The sequence below is a fragment of the Mandrillus leucophaeus genome, unplaced genomic scaffold (genome assembly GCF_000951045.1).
Source record: "Mandrillus leucophaeus isolate KB7577 unplaced genomic scaffold, Mleu.le_1.0 Scaffold143, whole genome shotgun sequence".
Taxonomy (NCBI): domain Eukaryota; kingdom Metazoa; phylum Chordata; class Mammalia; order Primates; family Cercopithecidae; genus Mandrillus; species Mandrillus leucophaeus.
This window is the reverse complement of record NW_012101399.1, coordinates 5,775,047-5,791,878: the sequence shown is the minus strand read 5'-3', so window position 1 is coordinate 5,791,878 and position 16,832 is coordinate 5,775,047.

Here is a 16,832-nt window from a genome sequence, read left to right as displayed (position 1 = left end):
AAAATAAAGCAAAACAAAAGTGAGTAAAGGCTTTACATCCACAGAATTTAATTGAAATATTACTGCATTATTTGCTTTCCAAGTTACTAAAATCCACATATGTTGAAAAGTTAGTAACATAATTCTTTTATAGTGGCCACGATATTCCCCATGATGCTTAAGGAATCCCTCGGCAGCCCTTACACTGAAGCTATAAGAACCAGTCACATGAGAGAAGCAGTGCTAAATCAAGGGAAGGTTGACCCTTTCAGATACACCTGCTCTAATGGAAGCATCATGAAGACCTGCTGAAATAGAGAGTATTTAGTGGTCCAATAGCTCTGCTGTTGAGGATCTTTCACTGTGGAAAAAGGGGGCCTCTGTTACCTTGTTTATAAATCAAATGCACTGCAACTATCTCAATAATTACTTCTCGTTGAGCATGGGAGATTATTGGGAGCAAGTGCAGAAGAGGTACAATATTATTTATCTCTTTTTGCTTTACAATAGAAAATTAAATTAAAATGATGTTAAATTTCTACTTAATAAAAAATGATTGGTATGTTTTTTCTTTTCAAGGCATTTTTCTTAAGAGAGTGCAGAATTCTCACTTGTTCTTTGATGATTTCTCTGGTACTAGATGATATGGCTCTATGAATGAAGTAAGCTTTTGAAATAGTCTGATGTCGGGTTTAATGAAAAAAATTGAAAACCATACGTATAAAAAATATAGCTGTTACTAGACAATTTTAAACCACATTGATATGTCATAGGCAGAAAAATATTTTGATGACTAACTGTGGTTATCTTAACTAAGGTCTTCTTATTTATTCATTTTCTAACTCATTTCTTCAAAGACATTAAGTTGACTTTGGGATCCTTCTTACCATGGTAAGTAAGTAACCAACGTGTGTTTTTCCAAAACTCTGTGGGGAATCATAATTTTCTGTGAAGGATTTTCCTAAATGTTGAAATGTCCTTCCTGGTTCCCAATGACTAAATTCCTACTTGGCTTGAATTTTTATAACAAGACTTTGGAAACCATTTTTTCTCAGAGAAACATTTCACATTTGACTAATGTTTCTGCAAAACTACGTAAAACATAGATTGCCTGAAACTGAATGCTCCCTGCATTTAGACCATGTATCTGTGTGGTTCAGGCCGAGGTGACAAAGAACTTATTTCTCACTCTCAGCAGTAAATTTTAGATTGGTTGAACAACCCAGACACCTTCAGCATTTCTAAGTCACAGAATCAGTCTAGGAATGTGTCGGTGAGAGGAGGCTTAGTACTGGCCAAAGTCTGGAAATAGTCAGTGTAATACTGTGAGCTTCTGGGGCTGGGCCCAACGTTGACTTAAGACAGGAAATGTGTGCTCCGTGGCTCTCTGTCAGACCTACTTGGGCCTAGGTAAGACGTGCAGAAATCACAAAACGTACTTGGGGTTTTATAGCTCCAACTGGTAAATTCAACATTAAGCCTCCCTTTCCTGCCTTCTGACCTAATAGGAATTCTCTTCTTAGTTGTGTTTAAATACTACCTAGTGTATTCTGGCTTTTGGTAATTAGAAAAACAGAAGTCTACAGCATGTGCTATGTCTCTCAATTTCAGACTGCAGTGATATCATAAGTAAAAGGAGCACCATTCATCACATGGGGCAGGCTAGAAACATTAGGAAAAAAAGAGTTATTTTTCTATAATAAAATCCAGACTGAAATTGAAATGGCGAAGAAAAAATGCAGAAAGGAAAAGAGATGACCCTGACTCGTGTATTTTAAATTTGAAAACTATTAAACTGAGCTATTTAAATTTATTTATATAATATAAATAATACATATAATTGATACATTATGTTTTATTATAATTTAGTACTGAGTGTATAGATTTAAAGAAAAATGTAAAGAAATCATTAAGTGTAGGGAAATATATTTTGCTTTAACTTTAAGCAATGCTTATTTTAACAATCCATTTTCCATCAGAGGTACCATTTATAAAACAGGCAACTCTCCCCACTTTAGTTCTTGCTGAGCTTCAGTTTGGAACAGAGACCATATCAACTAAATTATATAGGAGTCATAATATTGATAAAATTTGGAAGGAAAACTGCTTTGATGGTAAACTTTTCTTTCTTTAAAAGAAAATCTAATGTAAATCATGAAGGTTTATTCTTCCTATAATCTAAGATAATGACTTAAGAAGGAAGTAATAAAGTAGAAAAGTTTACTCATGTTTATGAACATATGTTCAACTAAAAATTATATATTACATTTTGTGAATGAGATTAGTAAGGCAGACACACATTTTATTTATTTATTTATTATTATTTTTTTTTTTTTTTGAGACAGAGTCTCACTCTGTTGCCCAGGCTGGAGTGCAGTGGTTCAGTCAAGGCTCACGTTAGCCTCCACCTCCTGGGCTCAAGTGATTCTCCAACAGCTTTCTCAGTAGCTGAGAAACAGGCCCATGACACCATTTCAAGACAATTTTTTAAATTGTTTTTTAAAGAAGGGGTCTTGATATGTTGCTCAGGCTCGTCCCAAACTCCTGGCCACAAGCAATCATCCCAACTTGGCCTCTCGAAATGTTGGGATTACAAGTGTCAGCCACTATGCCTGTACAACATGTTATAAGCAAACTGTGATTATTTATATAATTATTAAAATCTTTTGATGTTAACAAGGTCTATAAGTCAGAAGAGTGAATCCGGCTGAAAATGTGAAGCAAAGAGATAACCATTTAGTTCTTCCACTTAAAAGGAGTAATGCATTACAATATGAAGTATTTGTTGTGTTTTCCATACTACTTTGTTTTTAGAAAGATAGTATCTCTGGCTTTCCTTAATGTTCATATCCTAGAATGGTTTAAGCATTATTACTTTTATGAGCATTTAAAATTTCTTACAGAGACCATTATTATTCCATGGTTCTTAATTATACCTTAATTAGACTGAAAAAATTGATAGAGTATTTTCAATTGTTTCTACAAATTCAGTGAAGTCAACTCCAGAATATATAGTAAAAGCAGTGTCTGACATGCTACATTTCAATTTTTCTATTACATAAGTTCATTAAAAGAAGAGGGGTACATGCTTTTAATATCACATTTAGATGAAGCTTAGCTAGTATTGTTGCAAATGGTCATAAAATACAGTGCCTTTTATCACATTTAAAATGCACTTATCCATATATTCATTTATTTGGCAAAGCACTGTACTAGGAGTTTGTGAGTAATCTGGCTAAAATAAACAAGACTATGTCTCATAAAATGAGAGATATTGTGTCTTGATAGGCTAAAATAAATTTGAAAGTTATCCTGACAAATGAAATAAATTATTAATATTTTGTCTTTATTAATTTCTTTAGATAAAATAACATGTGACATGGGGATAGAGATGGGACAATAGAAGGTAAAATGGTGAAGGGAGGTGGGATGAAAGGAATCAAAACATAGAGGGACTCAGAGACAGAAGGCAATCAACATCACTGTATTTGTCCGCTTATGACCTGTCCAGTGTGACAAACCTTTGCTTTAATATGTCTTTAAATATCTTGGTTTTCATTTTAGAACTGTAAAAACTCATTTAAAAGTTTGTATTGCCACAAAGGTAGTTATTCTATAAATAGCCCCCCAAATTGAAAACTGGTACTCAAATACATGTGCACACATATTCATAGTAACAATATTTCCAATAGCCAAGAGATGAAAACAGTCTAATGTCCATCAGCAGATAAATGGACAAACAGTGGTATACTGATACTATGGAATATTGTCCATCCATAAAATGTAATAAAGTACTGACACATGCTACAATTTGGATAAACCTCAAAAATACTATGCTAACTGAAAAAAAAACAGACATAAAGTATCATTTCATTTATTTGAAATATCCAAAATAGGTAAATTCATAGAGAGAGAATGCGGATGGTGGTCGCCAGGGACTGGGAGGATGTGGAAATTGTGAATAACTGCTAAATGGTATGGACTTTTCCTTTGGAGGTGGTAAAAATGTTTTGGAATTAGCTAGAGGTGGTGGTCAAACAGCATTGTGAAGGCACTGAATGTCATTAGATTGTTTACTTTAAAATGGTTAGTTTTATATTATTTAAATTTTACCACAATTTAAAAAAGTTAATATTTTAATGAGTCTTCTCAGTCAGATGGAAAATAAATTGACTATTCAAAATGAAAAGAAACATTGTCACTCAAAGAAAATAATTCTAATAATATATAAAATTTTATAGAGCACTTAATCCATTTGTGCATCTTAGCATACTAATTTTCTTACCACTAGAATTTATATCTTCAAGTAAGTTATGTAATTTTAATAGGTTCTGGGAATTTAGAGCCACCAATTCATATTTCATATTTTTAATAATGAAACACCATTCTAATGTAAGCATACTGTAATGTAACTTTTTAATATTTCTACCTATAACTTTGTCAAATTATTTAATCTCTCTAATAGTCAATTTATCTGACTCTAAAAGGAAGAAATTGCCTTGTCAATGGGTGTGAACCAGGAGCATGCAACATGAATACACATGTATATTTCTATCTCAAACCTTACAAATCAAACATGAAGGAACAGTGCCCTAGTGGGCATGTTTTGAAAAATCTTCATCTTCTCATATTCTAATCAATAACTATGAGATCAAATGATCTCTACTGTCCCTTACATTTCATAAATTATATGAGAGTAACTTAAAATTATGGTCAAATTATGAACCAAACCATTAGTGGACTTTCATACCTTAATTATATAATCACAAATATTCACTCAATAATATTTCAGATTATTTTGTTTTGCATAATTAACAATGGAAATTATTTCCATATTTTAATTCTGCATGTGTATATAAATTCTAGTTTGTTTTTGTTTTTGTTTTTGTTTTTGTTTTTTGAGACAGAGCCTTTCTCTGTCACCCAGACTGGAGCGCTGTGGTGCGATCTCGGCTCACTGCAAGCTCCGCGTCCTGGGTTCACGCCATTCTCCTGCCTCAGCCTCCCGAGTAGCTGGGACTACAGGCACCCGCCACCACGCCCATCTAATTTTTTGTGTATTTTTAGTAGACACAGGGTTTCACCTTATTAGCCAGGATGGTCTCGATCTCCTGACATCGTGATCCGCCCACCTCGGCCTCTCAAAGTGCTGGGATTACAGGCGTGAGCCACCACCCCGGCATAAATTCTAGTTTTTAATTTTTGGTTTGTCATTTACTATTTTAGGACATAAAGATGTATACATATATATGGAAGTAAAGTACATATTATTTGTTCATATATAAATATAACTTTTACATATACTATATAAATAATAAATTTTTCAGACATTTGGAAAGTTTTTGAAGAATATTGCTTGCAAGTTATTGTGAAATTTGTATTTTCCCATGGATTATTCACTGAAATATGTGATGACTATTCATAAGATGACACGATGCCACATTTTTGTGGGTAGCCACGAAAGTAGGCAATCAGACAGCCATTTATTGCAACAAACAATTCTTAATGACTTGCACCCTGAAAACTATAGAAACCAACTACGGAAACTCAAAAATTATTCCAAACGCTAATATTCAACCCTTAAGACATATAACATCTCTCAAATGTAACTGTGTGTGGCTATTTGTCTGGCTGAGTTACCCCTCTGGATGTAGACAGGTCAGTGAATTCTGATTTTAGTAGCCATATGATTCTCACTTTATTCACTTTCTAACTGTAGTAATTTCTAGATCACAAGATAGGAAAAAAACGTTGTCAAAACTCTAGAGGAGTAGCATTTAATGGTTTTTACACTGTCAAATTTTGCTAAGAAGTTCACTTCAGAAAACTTAAGACAGTGCCAAGAATATAATATGATACACAGTCGTTTGCTTTCCAGTCCTTATAGGACACAGGTGTTATGACTTTGATTTTAGTTGCAGAAGCTTTAATTTGTGCAACAAGTGGGTAATTTGGTGTAGATAGAGCAGCTTAATTTTCTTTTCAGCTGCAATTAACTTTAAATGAAATCGTCAGATTAACTCAAGATACAGGTATCATAACATTATTTCATTCAAGAAATATTTATAAAATATCAGGTGCATGATAGGCTGTCTTTTTGACACTGGAATTAACATGAGACCCCATCCCAGACTTAAATATATGTACCATTTACTTTCAGAATCAAGAAAAGTAATAATGACCACAGTAGAATAACATCTATTTATTAAGCCTTAGCTTTATTTCCAGCCCAGGGCTAAGCACCACGGTTGGATATTAAGAACAATAGCTTTTGTTCCATAAATTTATTATCTACTGACAGTGAAAGCCACCAGGTTTGTAACACAATAATTAAGAGAGGCACAGGGTGCTGTGGGAGCTCAGGAGGGACAGCTAACATAACTTGGACTAGAAGAGGCCAGGAAAGAACATTAAGAAAGATCTCAGGAGGAAATAATGTTTTCAAAATTAAATTTTAGAGGGTTTGGAACTAGTCAGGCAAAAATTATGTTAAGAAATATATGGTGATAATATGTGCACAAAGTGCTACAAACCTACGAATTATAGCATTAAATTATAGTTTGTGGGAGATTCAGAAAATATTTATGTGGAAAATGTTATTAAGCCTTAATTTTGAAGAATGAATGATATCAAGCAGGTTGACATGAGCAGAAAGATCATTTCAACAAAAGTGAAAAAACATGCACAAAGAATCCAAGTATGAAAGTAGGTATTTGTTTGATCTTACTATGAGCATTCTGTTAGATGCACACACCCTTCCTGAGGAACCTCCCAGGGATGTGCTTTGTTGTGAAAGTGTTATATCTTCATCTTACCGAATAGCAGACGATAGATAATGTCTAATCTTCAAAATTATCTTCTAGAGTAGAAAGATAATAGATAATATCTAAAACTTAAAAACCAAAGGACAAGTAGCAAATTTTGCTCCCCCTCCCATCCCCACTCCCCCAAAAAAGAAAATAATCAACGAGGAGAGAAAACAACTCACAGAATTCAAACATGAAAATATTGGATATTTCTGAGCCAAGGAATTTTCTCATATTCCTAAAAGCTTGTTCAGGAGCTATTTAATTCATTATGGGATATAGTGGTTCAGTTTTCTCCTGCTTCATGTTGTTTTATGAGGGGAAGACTTTTCCTAACTCATGTCTACCTAATTAGAAGAAACTGAGGCAAAAATAAAACAAGTAAGGAACTTATTTAGGCCAAGCTTAAGGATAGCAACCCGGGAACATAGATTTAAACTGCTCTGAATATACAATCTCATTAGCAGCAATTACAAGTGGATTTTTAAAGGCAAAAAAAGAGGGGGGCAGAGAGTGAGCTGATAACAAAGTTTTTTGTCAGGAATTCTCATTGCCTTACAGAAATAACAATGATTGGTCGTTAGCTATATATTGTTAAGTTATCCAGCATGGTTTATAGTGTCCAGTGTGGCATTATTAGGTTAATTTATGACTACTTGTGGCAACAGAAGGCAGTTTTAAGAGACGAGTACACAGCTCAAAGCAGGAAGGAAGGAGGGCTGTCTCTCCGGGCCTGATAGTTAAAAGAACTTGCATTCCTCAGATAAAAGTGATTTTCTCTTCTCACTTGAAAAAAGCCTTATCTGTTAGTTCTGTAGTTCTGTCATCTTTTACACAGTTTCCGGAAAAGATAGTGTTGCAGGCAGAAAGGTTGCATGCCTTGTTTCTCAATTGTTCTTGTTGGTTTATCATTTTTTCTTTTTTCTTTCTCTGTATAGAAACATCACAAAGGCATATCTCCACTTGTCCTTGTAATATGAATCTTTTCCAGCAATACTTCCTAAAAACTGTAACCTATAAGTCCCCACTTACTTTTGAGCCCCTTCCACACACTGTCAAGTCCCAGCGTGTGCCCAGCATGTTACAACTTAGTGTTGGACTTTTCCTTTCTGAGAATCATTTTGTCTTTCATCTAAGTCCTCTGCACCCTTGGACTCTTTTTAATAAGTTTCATAAGCCTTAACTTCTTTTATTTCCACATTCATAGGCTTTGAACAGTAGGTGCTGGAAATTATGGTGGAATTTGACTTAACACTTAGAGGCAATTCGAAGTTTGTGGAATGAGCTTTGTGTGTTGTTACAAAGGGCACATGGGTAATTCAAATTACGGGGGAAAAACACAGGAAGGAGTGGATCCTTGGATCCAATACTGAAGGCAGTATGGTTGAGTAGACCCTAGATCATTATGACACCTCTGTATCTAAGAGTAATTTCTACCTCCACCCCCAACACACACACAGTTAAAGGCAATGCCTGAATATCATCGTGTTAATTATCATGGCAACAATATTCCTAACTTTCTTCTAAATAAGGAAGGATATGAAATCAGACACTTCTGACCCAGCATTCATTCAGACTATGTTAAGTGGAAAGATTGAAGCATACACAATTTGACAGATGCTCAATTATAACTCCATGAGAATATAAATAATTTTTATTTCATACTTCAAGGACAAATGATAAAAATTTTATTTTACTTTTTCTGCATTGCCTAAAATGTTTAATATTGACCTTAAGTTTCATTCATCTGCCACAAAATAACTTGGTAATTACTTAGAGATTTCCAACATTTCTAGTTCACCATGCTCTTGAGAAAATATTTGCTTAAAACATAATAATGAGTGAAAAGGTTTTCATCATTACTATTATAAAGGACACTTTATAAAATATTTGCAATCTTTTCAATAAATTGCTAGACCTTTTTTTCCCAATATGGTAATACTACTTAAAAAGTGTATTTTTTTAAGATTTCAGGGTTACTTTATATTTAATTTTAGTCCTTCTGGTGAGTGTATATCTTACTGTGGGTTTCTTTTGCATTTTCCTGATGATTTGCAAAATGTTGGTTCAAATAGTTTATCCATTTTTACCAGTTTTTCTTTGAATTATTGAATTCTAGGCATCCTTTATTTATCCAAAAAGCCAATTCTTTTGAAATAGATGCATGAATGTGTGCGTGTGCATGTGTTCACTATATATAAAATACTCACAATATATTCTATATACACTACATTTATAGGTATCTTCATAATACATATATGTACAACTCAAATTCTATATATACATATATACATACATATATATGTAAAGAAAAAGAGAGGGAGAAAGAATATTTTCTCCCAGTCTGTAACTTGCTTATTCATTTTCTTAATGGTATTTTTTGATGAGCAGAAATTTTAATTTTGATGTAGTTGAATTTATCAATTTTACTTCTGTTTACTGCTTTGTAGTTTAATGCTATTAGAGGTTATACAAATCAAAACTATTTTTATATTTACTTCTATGAACCTTTAGAGTTTTAGTTTTTGTATTTAGGTCTCTGATGCATCTTACTTTGAATTTTTTGAGGTAGTGATAGAATTTCTTTATTTTTAATGTGAATATTTACTTGCTGTAATACCACTGTTTGAAACTCCTTTAATTTTTGCACATATTAAACTATATAGGTATACGTATTTTAAAATATTGCTGTTGTGTTTTTCAAAAAAATAGATAATTATATAAGACATATAAGTCACATAAATGACTGGACTTTATATTCTGGAATCTGGGCTCTGTATTCCCTTTTCTCAATCTATTTATTTATTTCTTGTCTTTATACCTATTCCACACTATATTGATTATTTTAGCCTTGCAATAATTATTGAAGCCAATTAAAGTCCTCCAACTTTTTTCTTTTTTCAGGTTACTTTGAGTATTATGGGTTCTTTGTATTTCTACATAAATTTTAGAGTCAGTTTACCTATTTTATTTAAAATACCATTAGTGTTACTATGATCATATTCAATCAATAAATCATTTTAAAGATAACTAACATATTAACAAAATTGAGTCTTCCAACCCATGAACCCTACCACCCTGCAAATTTATTTGTAGTTCTAATAGTTGTTTTATAAATTCCTTAGTATTTTCCATGTAAATGATTACACCACCTTCTAATAGAGATAGTTATACTTTTAAAAATACATGTATTTTACTTCTACTTTCTTGCTTTATTGCATTGGCAAGTGCCTCTAATGTAACACTAAATAAAAATAATATAAATCTCCTTGCCTTGTTGCTGATCTTAGAAGAAAAGTGTTCAGTCTTTCATAATTAAATGATATGTTAGCTCTAGATTTTCTATAAGTGTTCTTTTTCTTAAATTGAGTAAATGCCCACCTATTCCTAATTTACTGACATTTTAAAAATAATAAATTACTGTTGATTTTTGTCAAACCATTTTGCTGTCTCTATTGAAATCAGTATTTATTTTTTCTGTATTCTGTTATTATAAATGTGAATTATGTTCAGTGTACTCACCAATTCAATGAGGTACATAGGATATTATTCCCATTTGCAATATGAGAAAATTGTAAAATTTTCATTTTATGAATGAGAGGAGGTTGAGAGATACGGAGCAGAAAGTTCAATGGAATAAACTTAGATTGATGAGCCAGGTAATTGGAATGAGAGAGAATATCAGATAGGATATTTGAAGTGGAAGTGAGATCTTTATATAAGATTTGTGTTGATTTTAAAATTTCAAAGCAAAGTAGTTCCAAGGAATGAGAAAATCCAATATATGGGTATGGAAACAGGTCATTCAAGTGGAGAAGAGTGTTTATGTTGGAAATGTAGCAAAACTAAAATATTGGATGCATAGATGTTGAAGTCCCACAAGATAATGGAGAGACTTGAGAAAAAGGAGAATAAGTTCATTGCCAAGATCATCAGCAATGGTTGGGAGTACCCAGGTGGTCATACAATGGCACATATGAGTAAAGGAAATGTGTGATATTTCTAGATTTAGTGGATCTCCAAACAAAAAGTTTTTCACAAGAGTAGACTAATAATGATCTAGGAGCAGAACTGGTATCAAAGCATATAGTGGGATTTCTGTGTTAGATTTTCTTCCATATTGAATCATTTACCAAAAGACTTGCTTATGATAACTCATTACAATTTTGGAATAAAGAAGTAGACATATACCCTTTTTTTTCCATTCCAATTAAGAATATTGGCCATATATTTGGATTAACAAAATGTGTGAATGTACACAAGTCAGTCTTAGTTTATATAACAGACTCCAATAAAATAAAAGTTTATCACGTTCCTGTATCTGGGTGCCTGAATTTATTTTTCTCTTTCTATTACATAATTAGACATCACATAGAGAAAATTCACCTTGAGAAAGTACACAAAACATGGCATAGCTATTATAATTAATGAGTGTTCAGGTCCATTATAAATCATATATATATACACACACAAATGCTGTATATATACACACTATATATACACACTATATATATGTGTGTGTATATATATATATAAAACGACTACACTGTTTCTCTAAAAACTCTTTCACAATATAAACCATTAACAAGATGAACCTAGCTGCATTTGTTATTTTTTTCTCTAAGGATCAATTGGCAGAATGAGTTTCATGATAAAAGCTACAAAGAAAGTAAGAAAGTGACAACTCACCTGCTGATTCCATGAACAAAGTGTTTATCGGTCTCACATTTATATTAGCAAGAAAATTACAACATATTCTTATGCCTAGAAGCATTTCTGCTTTCCCCAGCTGCTTGATTTAAGTCATTATCTCCAGGACAATACATCTGTTGGCTAGAGAGAGATTGGCTGTTTGGTATGTGTTTTGTAGGAAAGCCAAAGTATATTTTCCTTCTCAAAGTAGCAGTCATGATATCAATTTCTGCTGTATTTTTACCAGAGAACATATTTTCAGTATGTCTAGTCTTGGTAGATCAAATCGGCCCCTAGGCTACTGTTTGCTTTCCTGAGAAATCAATAAAGTCAGGTAGTGATATAAATCCCATCTGTACCAATCTTTCAGCAGAAGTCACAAAATAACATTAAAAGTAAAGAATGACTTAATTTCAGCTCTGAATGTTTTAAAGTAACAGGTATTTGAGACAACAAATGAGGATCCAGGATAACTAAACTTTTGGATAATCATGGTTAGAGCTTATCCAATCATTGAGTGGTAATGTCTGGAAACTTATATTATAAAACTGTAGATAATTGGAATCAAGCATAAGAAAATTTGTGATAATTCAAATTTTAGATTATCTTAAGATTAAATAAAAAGACTCCTCTAGAAAACACAAATCCAAACCTCATCAATAATTTAGAAAGGGGAAAAACATATTTTTAATGAACTGACTAGTATTTATGGAATTATTAATATCAGTCAAGTAATAAAATCTTATTCACGGAATACCTTGATTTTAATCAGAATATAAGCAAGAATGCATTACTATGAAGCATTTTCCAGCATTTAACAGCACAAATATATGTAATATATGTATTATATCAACCACAAAATAGGTTTTAGAAATACAATCATTTTTTAAAAATTAAAAAATGCCCAGAATTTCCTTTCAGCCACAATTATTAGCTATTTTAGCTATTATAAGTCTAAAATGATCATTTCACTGACAAGACTGTGTCTGAAATTCCCATCATTAGACTTACTTTTTGAGTTAAGATGTAGTCTAAAAGTGGTAAGTCTGAAAATACAAGATTTCAGGAAGGAAGAGGGGTAATGCTGTGGTCCATTTCCTATTTGTTTCTGACATACTAATGTGAATCAATATGTCAATGTTCTTGAAAATGTTGGTTTACATACAAATTACAATATTTAATAGAATTGACTTAATAAAAATATAGAAATCTGTATCCAAAAATTGCAAAATAAATACTCTCTTTTAAATACATATAAAACATCTGTCAAAATGACTTTTATCTTTTCTAGAAAGCAAGCCTCAACAAATTTTAAAGGCCTCATATCACACAGAGTATGTCCTCTGACCATTGTTGGATTAATCTAGAAATCAATATTAGAAAAAAATCTAGAAGATACACAAATATTTAAATTAAACAGTACAGTACTAAATAACAAACCAAATCACAACAAAAATTGGAAATATTTAGAACTAAGTGCTTATGAAAAAAATACAGTATGTTATAACTTGTGGAATATGGCTGTTTTTAGAGGAAAAAGTGTAACTTAAAATCCATATATTAGAAAATAACAAAGGCTGAAAAATAATGATCTAATTGTTGACCCTCAAGAAGTTAGGAAGCGAACACTAATGAAACCCAAAAGAAATAGAGAGATCAATAAGTATAAAAATAAGTTAATAGGATTAAGGAAAACAAACATACATGAGATAGAAAAAAAAGCTGAGAGTTGATTGCTTAGAATACACAACAACCCTGATACTAATGACAATGAATAAATTAGTAATATCAATAGTATATAAGATATATCATCATAGATGCCACTGACATTTTAGAAGAGGATATCTCGCTTATCTATTTTAAAGTCAGTGATATCTATAATGATATATCTTGCATTCTGCAGGAATTTCCTAACAAGGTCCAGCAATAGAAATTTGAAAATACAAAAGAAAAATTGTTCTCCAAAGTAGTTTTCAATTAAACTGACTCATATCACCAAGAAAGATGAAGGGTTTTTTTTAAATGTCATTGAGTTTGAACATTTAAATCAGTAGTAACCAATATAAACTTCCACAATGAAGAAATATAATTTACACCGTTCAATATGGTAGCCACTTCCCACCTGTAGCTAGCTAATGAGCACTTGAAATGTGACTAACATGACTAAAATCACAATTTCTAAATTATTAAGTAATTTGTATTTAAATAGTTAATACTTTCATATTGGACAGAGAAGATTTTGATGAAATGTATACATTTCTAGAACAAAAAAAAAAATAGCACACAAGATGGAATAAAAAATTTGAATAGCCTTATAAGTATTTAAATTGGTACTATTAAAGCAGGACACTGCTGAAAAGATACCCAAAAATGTGGAAGTGACTTTGTAACTGGGTAACAGGCAGAGGTTGGAACAGTTTGGAGGGCTCAGAAGACAACAGGAAAATGTTGGAAAGTTTGGAACTTCCTAGAGACTTGGTGAATTTCTTTGACCAAAATGCTGATAATGATATGGACAATGAAATCCAATCTGAGGTGGTCTCAGATGGAGATGAGGAACTTGTTGGGAGCTGGAGCAAAGGTGACTCTTGTTATATTTTAGCAAAGAGACTGGCAGCACTTTTTCCCCTGCCCTAGAGATTTGTGGAACTTTGAACTTGAGAGAGATGATTTAGAGTACCTGGCAGAAGAAATTTCTAAGAAGCAAAGCATTCAAGAGGTAACTTGGGTGCTGTTAAAACATTCAGTTTTAAAAGGGAAACAGAGCATAAAAGTTTGGAAAATTTGCAGCTGACCATGCAATAGAAAAGAACATGTCATGTTCTGAGGGGAAATACAAGCAGGCTGCAGAAATTTGCGTAAGTAACAAGGAGCCGAATGTTAATCACCAAGATGATGAGGAAAATATCTCCAGGGCATGCCAGAGGTTTTCAAAGCAGTTTCTCCCATTACAGGCCTGGAGGCCTAGGAGGAAAAAGTGGTTTTGTGGGCCAGGCCCAGCGTCCCTGATCTGTGTGCAGCCTAGCGACTTGGTGCCCTGCATCCTCGCCATTCCTGCTGTGGCTGAAAGGAAACAACATAGAAGTTGGGCCATGGCCTCAAAGGATGCAAGCCTCAAGCCTTGGCAGCTTCCACATGGTGTTAAGCCTGCTAGTGCACAGAAGTCAAGAACTGGAATTTGGGAACCTCTGCCTAGATTTCAGAGGATGTATGGAAACACTTGGATGTCCAGGTAGATGTTTGCTACAGGGGCAGGGCCCTCATGGAGAACCTCTGCTATAACAGTGCAGAAGGGAAGTCAGAGCTCCCACATAGAGTCCCTACTGGGGCATCACCTACTGGAGCTGTGAGAAGAGGGTGACCATCCTCCAGACCCCAGAATGGTAGATCCACCAACAGCTTGCACCATGCTCCTGGAAAAGCCACAGACACTGAACATCAGACCATGAAAGCAGCCAGGAGGGGGGTTATACCCTGCAAAGTCACAGGGATGAGCTTCCCAAGGCTGCAGGAGCCTACCTCTTGCATCAGTGTGATCTGGATGTGACACAAGGAGTCAAAGGAGATCATTTTGGAGCTTTAACATTTGACTGCCCTGCTAAATTTCAGACTTTCTTGGGGCCTATAGCCCCTCTTTTTTGGCCAATTTCTCCCATTTGGAATGGCTATATTTACCCAATACCTGTACCCACCTCCCTTCTTGTATCTAGCTAGTAACTAACTTGCTTTTAATTTTACAGGCTTATAGGCAGAAGGGACTTGCCTTGTCTAAGATGAGACTTTGGATTGTGTGGACTTTTCAGTTCATGTTGAAATGAGTTGGGGACTCATGTTGGGGACTGTTGGAAAGGCATGATTGATTTTGAAATGTGAAGGCATGAGATTTTGGAGGAGCCAGGGGCAGAATGATACAATTTGACTGTGTCCCCACCCAAATCTCATCTTGAACGGTAACTCTGACAATTACCATGTTTCATAGGAGGAACCCAGTGGGAGGTAATTGAATCATGGGGGTGCATTTTTCCTGTGCTGTTCTCATGATAGTGATTAAGTCTCATGAAATCTGATGGTTTTAAAAATGGGAGTTTCCCTGCACAAGCTCTTTGCCTGCTGCCATCCATGTAAGACGTGACTTGCTCCTCCTTGCTTTCTGCCATGATTGTGAGGTGTCCTCAGTCATGTGGAACTGTAAGTCCACTAAACCCTTTTGCCTGTATAAATTGCCCAGTCTCGGGTGTGTCTTTATCAGTAGCATGAAAATATACTAATATGGTGTTAAAGAAATTGTTCTGTAATTTAAAAATCTCCCTCAAAGAAATTTCCAAACACCATTGGTAACTCATTTCTTAAATTAGTCATTATAGTCTGATACATTAAGAGAAAAATTATAGTAATCTCAAGAGATACAGAAAATTATTTGTACCTATTCAAATCCCTAGCAAAAAAATCCAGTAAAAGATATGCAAAATATCTAGACAGAAAAACCATAAAATATTATTATGGCAAATTTAAATTTAAAAATATATAAATAATTGGAGATATTCCATATTCTTGGATTGGAATATTCAATCCTCTCCTAACATTTTTTAAATGGCTTCATTACAATCCCATTTAAAATAGCAAGAGAATTGAAAAAGGTCTCGACCAGCGTTATGCAGACCACAGTCTGTGAGCCAAATTTGGACCTGCTGTTTATTTTGTAAATCTATCACACCCATCTTTTGCATATTGTCTATGGCTGCTTTTGAGCTACAATGGCAGAGTTGAATAACTATGATGGAATAACTATACTGTGTGTCCCACAATATCACATTTATTTATTATTTGTCCCTTTACAGAAAAGCTTCAGCAACTCTGGACCTAGACAATCTTAAAGGAGAACAAAATTAGGGGACACCTATACTACTGAATATCAACACACTATAAAGTAGCTAAGCAGTTAACTATCTTTATTGTAAGAGTAGTTAAAATAACACGCTAGACAAACACAAATAAACAGATCAATATCACAGATTATAGAGTTCAGAAAGACACTCTCACTTATATGGACAATTAAGTTAAGACCAGACCAGCGGGGACAGCACTGTGCTTTCAATGAAGGTGCCAAGTCAACTACATAGCCTATGGAAAAATTAATAGTCTTGACCCTATCTCATGCCATATACTAATATTGATCTTGGGGGCATTGTAAATTTAAATATGAAATGCTAAACAATAAAGCTCGTAGATGAGATCACAGAAGAATATCTTCATGATATTTAGCCATATTAGAAAGGGCACAGGCTGGGCTCAGTGACTCACATCTGCAATCCCAGCACTTTGGGAGGCTGAGGTGGGTGGAGCACCTGAGGTCAG